This window comes from Chelonoidis abingdonii, chromosome 22, assembly GCF_003597395.2.
Source record: "Chelonoidis abingdonii isolate Lonesome George chromosome 22, CheloAbing_2.0, whole genome shotgun sequence".
In the NCBI taxonomy this organism is placed as follows: Eukaryota; Metazoa; Chordata; order Testudines; family Testudinidae; genus Chelonoidis; species Chelonoidis abingdonii.
This window is the reverse complement of record NC_133790.1, coordinates 30,958,860-30,966,495: the sequence shown is the minus strand read 5'-3', so window position 1 is coordinate 30,966,495 and position 7,636 is coordinate 30,958,860.

Here is a 7,636-nt window from a genome sequence, read left to right as displayed (position 1 = left end):
AGTTCTTCTTCACGCAGCGCACAGTCAACTTGTGGAACTCCTTACCTGAAGAGGTTGTGAAGGCTAGGACTATAACAGCGTTTAAAAGAGAACCGGATAAATTCATGGTGGTTAAGTCCATAAATGGCTATTAGCCAGGATGGGTAAAGAATGGCGTCCCTAGCCTGTGATCGTCAGAGGATGGAGATAGATGGCAGGAGAGAGATCACTTAATCGTCGCCTGTTAGGTTCACTCCCTCTGGGGCACCTGGCATTGGTCACTGTTGGTAGACAGATACTGGGCTAGATGGACCTTTGGTCTGACCTGGTACGGCTGTTCTTATGTTCATATGTTTTATGTTGTTATGTCAGCTTCACCTTCCTCTGATACCAGCCTGTGGCTGTGCCACCAGGGCTATGGCCTTGTCTGCTCTCAGAAGCTAAACAGGCGTGGGGCTGGGGGACGTTTGATGGGAGATGCCCTAGAGCCCAAGCTGCATGAGGTAATGGTGGGTGACCTTGAGTAGCTGGTGCTCTTCTTTCTGAGTCAGGGTGTTGTGCTGCTGTTGGTACTATCTTCTGGGTGGGATCCTGCCCACAGGGTGGCCAGTCACATGCCCAGAACTGGCAGTTTTGTGTATGCCAGGGTTGGGCTGTTAACCCAGGTGTCCTGGCTGCCTCCAAGCGGGTAACTGCGTGCCAGCATTGTAGCCCTGACCACTGAGAGAGAACTGCACTTTAGGTAGAAAGCAAATTAAAACAGGGCCCTTCCTATGGAAAATGTTGAAACACCAGATGCCATTTCCTGCATGGGAGCCGACATTTCAAAGCACAGATCTGATGCTCAGCTGTACGTTTGTCAGGGGTCCTGGTGGAATCCTCCCCTCCCAGTGGCAAGTTCTGTTCTGTTCTGGTCTAAACCCAAACAGACATACAAATGCATCTGCAGGCCCCCAAGGCCCTGGAGCACCTCCTGTCATGAAGACACACACAAAGGCAGATCTATAAACATAGGGCCCCAATATCAACACTGCTGGGAACACAAGAAGCTGTAACCAGCCAAGTCTCCCCAGCTGCCCCAGCGAGCTGGAGACCCCACGTGATACCCAAACTCTCTGCCCTGCAAGGATGCATTGGGGCGAGGGCCTCATGCTCTCACACAGTGGGGTCTGTTGCTTTCAGCCCCCCCCTAGCCTGAGTGAGTGGGGCCTGCTGAGCTTTCCATGTCCAGGTTGGTAGCCCGCCTTGAGCAGACAGGGTGGGTGCCCACCATCCTAGCACCGGAGGGGCACTTGGCTCACTCTGCCCGAGCCTGGGACCATAAGATGAGTCTGGATTGTGCTGGGCAGTTTTTGTGCAAATCCCACTCGGCTTACCACAGGCAGGAGACTGAAACTCACCACTGAACACGTTCAACTGATCTGGGTGAAGAGGTAGGGTGACCAGATGTCCCAATTTTATAGGGACAGTCCCGATATTTGGGCCTTTTTCTTATATAGGCTCCTATTCCCCCCGCCCCCGTCCCGATTTTTCACACTTGCTGTCTGGTCACCCTATAAGAGGAGAGGTCAAGGCTATGGCCTTGTCCCCTTCAGCTGGGAGCATGTGATTTATTCTGATGTGGTTGTTTGTACTCCCCAGCACCTAGGAGCCCCATTGTGCTAGGAGCTGTACAAACACAGAACAAAGACTATCCCTACCCCAGAAGCTCCCAGTCTAAGTAAGCTGATGGCTGCTGTTTATCCATAGAACAAGTAGCACAGGGCAAGCTTCCCCCACCCCCGACTGCCCTGGAGAGGTCTGGCTCGAGTCTCACTGGATTGTCTCTAAGGCTTGCCCTGGCTTCACAACCAGGGCTGGCGCTACCATTTAGGCAGCCTAGGCAATCGCCTAGGGCGCCAGAATTTTTGGTGGGCGGCATTTTGGCGGAGGGGGCGGCAGGCGGCTCTGGTGGAGCTGCGGCAGTGGTGCCTGCGGAGGGTCTGCTGGTCCGTGGCTCCGGTGGAGCTGCTGCAGTCGTGCCTGCGAACGCTCGGCTGCTCGCATGGCTCCGGTGGACCGGCCGAAGGCATGACTGTGCCAGCTGCACTGGAGCCGCAAATCACCGGACCCTCTGCAGGCACAACTGCGGCAGCTTCACCGGAGCCGGAGGACCAGCATGCGGGGCTGCGAAATTGCCGTCCGCCTAGGGCGTTCAAGCCCCTAGCGCCAGTCCTGTTCACAACGGGGACAGCTAACAAGATGAGCACTGGGTGGAATGCTGGCACTCAGCCGCTAGAAACTGGGCTGAGGCTTCAGCTCATTACACCCAAGCTAGGGTGACCAGAGGTCCCGATTTTATAGGGACAGTCCTGATTTTTGGGTTTTTTTCTTATATAGGCTTCTATTATCCCCTACCCCAGTCCCATTTTTCACATTTGCTGTCTGGTCACCCTGACCCAAGCCTTTGAAGAGGTCGAACAGGAATGACTGAGCGGAAGTGAGGGATCGAGCTAGGCTTCAGTCCCCAGCCCTTCTCTTGCTATCAGCCGTTCTAGAGAGAGGTGGCATAATCACAGTGAGGGGAACGGGGACTCTTGGTTGACTCTGGCCTTCCTGGGACATGCCTAGAAGTCCAGGCACTGAGTTTCCCCCAGCCTGAGCTTTTGTCCCACTGCTAGGAACATACCTCGGCTCCACCTCCCTGCCGGACAACTTATGGCCCTTTCTCCCATGCCCTTGTGACTCTCCATCCCTGAGCTCCTGTTGCCCTCTAGTGAGATAACCAAGAGTTGCCAGAATTATCCTAAAGCCCTGTTGCAGCTCAGCCCCAGCTTGACACACTGGCTCCCTCGCACTGGAGAGTCTCTCCCCTTCCCCTTCACAGACTTTAAGGTTAGAAGGGACCATTAGGATCATCTAGTCTGACCTCCTGCACAACGCAGGCCACAGAATCTCACCCACCCACTCCTGTATGTATCACCCGTGACCTATGTCTGAGCCACTGAAGTCCTCAAATCATGGTTTAAAGACTTCAAGGTGCAGAGAATCCTCCAGCAAGTGACCCCTGCCCTACGCTGCAGAGGAAGGTGAAAACCCCCCAGGGCCTCTGCCAATCTGCCCTGGAGGAAAATTCCTTCCCAACCCCAAATATGGCGATCAGATAAACCCTGAGCATGTGGGCAAGACTCACCAGCCAGCACCCAGGAAAGAATTCTCTGTAGTACCTCTGGGTATGTCTACACTACCTGCCAGATTGGCAGGTAGTGATTGATCTATCAGGGATCAATTTATTGCATCTAGTGTAGACGCGATAAAATTGATCCCTGATCGCTCTGTCATCGACTCCAGAACTCCACCATGGCGAGAGGTGGAAGCGGAGTCGACAGGGGAGCAGCAGGCCAGGTAAATTGACCTAAGATATGCTGATAAATTGTGTATCTTAGGTTGACCCCCCCCCCAAAGTGTAGACCTAGCCTCAGATCCCATCCCCATCTAACAGGGATAGCTCAGTGGTTTGAGCATTGGCCTGCTAAACCCAGTGTTGTGCGCTTATTCCTTGAGGGGGCCATTTAGGGAACTGGGATAAAAATCTGTCTGGGGATTGGTCCTGCTTTGAGCAGGGGGCTGGACTAGATACTTCCTGAGGTCCCTTCCAGCCCTGATAGTCTATTAAATTTGGACCCTGACTACAAATAATTGACTACCCCTGGTTTAGGCCATTACACACATGAGGCAAAAGTTATCTTTAACCCTTGCAGGCCCCTGGACTCCTGTCCCCCTAGAGGAGGGGTGTGGAACCTGGCCCACGGGCCGGATCCGTTCTGTTGCTTAATTTTATCCCATCCGCGGCAAGTCTCAGTGCACCCCCCGCTCCCCTGGCAGGGCTGGAGCCATGAGCGTTGGCTCGCCCTGCTCGGGGGCGCGGGGGCAGGGGACCCTAAGCCTCCATGCCCCCCAGGTGGGTGAGCTGAATGTTTAATATTTCTCTCGCTAAAAAAAACCTCTACATTAAGTTGCGTTTTACCTGTGTGTGGCCTGCGATTGAGTTTTTTTTCTGTGGGTCAGTGGCCTGTGATAGAAAAAAGGTTCCCCGCCTCAGGTCTAGGGAATCATGTCCATGTGTGGAACAAGTTCATTCACTGGGGCCTGGTCCAAGATGGTGAGACATCAAGGCAAGACCATTTCCCCCATGGGGGATGTCTTCAGGATTGTCAGCCCAACAGGTCAAAAGGCTTGAGTCAGAGCCGCAGCCCCCAGGATCATGGGACAGACCCCAAAGCCACGGAAGATCATATGGTATTTGGGGGGGCTTTGATTGTTGAGCTCCCACTGGGCGTGGGCAACAATTAGTGGTGCTGACTGTGACAGGCAGGGCCTTGCTTGACGGGGTCACGCTCAGGAGGCTTCAAAGCCCTTTTCTCCTTTGCAAGGTGTTTGTGGGCAGTGGAGGCTTGTCAGCTGTTTTCCCTCAGCTACTCCAGAGGGGCAGCAGCTTTGAGCGCCTGTGGCCTGACCCTGCTGCTGATCCGCTCCTCTCTGAGCTCACCTCCTCCAGCTGCAGCAGGTTCTGCAGGTGTGTGTCCTTGGTAGGGCTGAGCTCAGAGGGGGTGTTAGCCTCCTGGTTGGGGTGGGGCGTGGCCCATCACCGTCTCTCCCAGGTGATCCTGCCCTGCTGCGGGGGCTCCAGCTGCTGCCCCATGGAGCTTCTTGCTCCTCCCCAAGCCCCAGCACTAATGCGTTAATTCTGTATCACCAGCCGCACTGCCAGGACGCCTCCTTGTGGTGGGAGATAGCATAGCAGCTCTCCTTGTCTGGTGCTGCTGGCTGCTCCAGCCCAGTGGTGGTTCCCCTCTTCTCGAGACCCAGCTCTCCCGCCCAGTGACTTGCCCCTTTTGGGGTGCTAATGTCCCAAATCACCAGTGGCCAGCACAGCACTACTCATCCATACCACGTCCTCTCCCGGTGGTTCCCCTTCTGCTCCTCTCGTCGGTCAGGGGAGTGGCACCCCAGCTTTCCCTTGTAGAACTCCACAGCCCACGGGCAGCTTAAGCCACCTGCTCATCCCAGACTTGAGCGTTTAGTCCCTTTGGCTTCTGCCCAGGAACACCAACCCACAGGGCCCACCACAGGGCAAGCTCCACTCCTGCAGCTTCCATATGGTTCCCTTCCAGTGCCAGAGGGAACCCTACAGCCCTTCTCTCCTGGGTCCCTTTCTCCCTGGGTCTCCCTCCTGCATCTCCTCCTGTAGTCGGGATCCTCAGTTCCAGCATCCAGCTGAGGCCAAGTGCCTGTGGGCTGGCTGTCTCCCAGGCCTACCATAGGAACCTTTCAGGGTGTGGACCCCCCATGCCAGCTGCTCTTGCCCAGCCCTTTGTGCACCCACCCAAGCCAGCTGATCACAGCAGCAACTGGAAAGGGAGCCGCTGAGTCTGAGCCCCATAAAGGGACAGCTGGTCTTGGACAGTCCTGCCTGGCATATCTGCCCTTTGCCCAGGCCCCACAGCTTTCTTCCCCCTACCCCATTTCTCCTGCAGCTTCAGAGGTTGTACAGCCCCCTCTCCCAGCTCTGGTGTTGGGATGGAGGGAGCGGGGAAGAAGCATGGAGCACAGCAGACTGACCCATTGCTCATAGGAAGGGGAGCTGATGGCTCTTTCTCTTCTGCTCCCGCCCCCGGGAGAATGGTATGGGCTGCTCCCCCTTCCCCCACCCTACCCAAAATCTCCTCTACGCTCCTGAGGGGAAGAGAGAAAGTGTAGCCTGCCTCCCGTGGCAGCCCTGATTGTTCACCCTTTCCGAGGAGGTGGGGAAAAGGGGAAGGCAGCCAATCAGAGGGGAGTGTGCCCCCCCACAGGGATGGAGTTGGACAGAGCGCGGGGAGTTCTGCCTGTGGGGGCAGGGCAGCAGGACCAGTCCCATGGTGGGGGGTGACATAATGTACCCCATGTAACCCCTGTACCCAGACATTCACTACTGAATGGGCTTTACAGGGACGGGGCTTATACCAGTCCACTCAGCCCAGAGACTGGCTGTCTGGGGGATGGGCTGCGCCTGGTGGCCCGGAGGCTGGGTTGCAAGTTAGCAGCCTCCTTCCCCATCCAAAGGACATGGGGAGGGGGGCCCCATGAGAGGAAGTGGAGCTGGGGGAAGAGGATTTGGAAACTGAGTGAACTCCAAGGGGTGCAAACCAACCCTGCAGGGCCTGGGCACAGCAGTTTTCAGCACCCTGTATTGGCAGATCCCTGGCACAGCTCTTCCATCGAATGCTCAGAAACCACAAATCCCTTCGCTGTTCCTCCCAGGAGTGTGTCCCACTTCCTCCCACCATCCCCCAAGCTGTGCACCAGACCAGTGGTTCCCAGAGTTTTTACTGAGGTGATTTGCCTGCTGCATTTTGTCTTTTTTGGAGGCTCACCCAAGGGACATATAGGTGAGGGGGAGTGGGGGCAAAATAATAGGTCAGTGGCTTTCTCCCCCTTCACTGCCTCCTCCTCATCCCAACCGAGGGGGCACTGCCCACTCGCAACATCACCTTCCACCCCGTCCACAGCCCATAGCCCAGCCTAGTATGAAGAGGAAGCCATGGGAAGGGGGGTGGAGAATGAGCTCTCCCTGCACTCACCCTGCAGTGGTGACTGCTACCAGCTCCCTGCTCCAGGTATTGTGACCTGGTGTCTGGGGTTACAGTGCCACTCAGATTTGGCCCAGCCCACCCAGTGAGGTTGTGACCCCATGCGACAGATTACAATCCGAGAGCGGATAGCAGGGCCCACACTGCCAGGAGTTTGTTGAAAGGACCTAGATTAGACACAGATTGAGATCAGCCACCAAGGGGCGCTGCAAACCAAAACCCCATTACACCCCTAGTGTCTTGAAATATCAATTATACAGGACACAGGGCCTTTCTTTCTGTTCACAAAGGCAGTAGGTGAAAGGCAGGGATGCTACGGACACTAAGGGCAAGGAGCATGGGAAGATGAGGATGTGGGGAGGGTTGGGGGAGGGGGGAAGAAGGGGCAAAAGAAGCCACCACAAGACAATATGGGCCCAATTCACTGAGCACAACTCCAATGGCATCAATGGGACTTGATGGAGTAACTCAGAATCTCTAACAATCCAACCCAAGGGCGGTGTCATTTAGTGCAGGTCTTTCTTTCTTTCTTTCTTTCTTTTTCTTTCTTTCAGGTCTCAGTAGGCCAGTGCCCACCATTAAAAGTGACCTGCAAAGGATTTTTGTAAATGTGCTTTTGCCCTTTTCCTTTCCTGTATGGCTGTGCAGAAGAAAAGGTTTTTGTTTGTTAATTTGTTACCATTTTTCCTGCTGGTGGTTTTTGCTCCGGGCTGTCAGCAATGCCAAGCAGGGGTCTCCCGGCTTTGCTGGAGGAGCAGTGGGCAGTGGAAGGGATGTTGAGCAGGAGTTCTCATTCCCACCATTGAGAGCAGAAATGAAATCTTACCATCCTTCTCAGCCATCCTTCTCCAAAGCCACCAGGAGTGGGGGTTGGGGGAATGGCCCAATTCCCCTTGCCCTCTGACCACTATTACCCAGGTGCATCTCCATCAGGCCCAGTGGAGCTGCTCCTGATTGACACCTGGGAACAGAACAGGACTCTTAGCCTCTGCTCAGTGGGAAAACAGAAGGGAAGCCCCCCGCCCCCCATTGCAAAGACAGGAGCC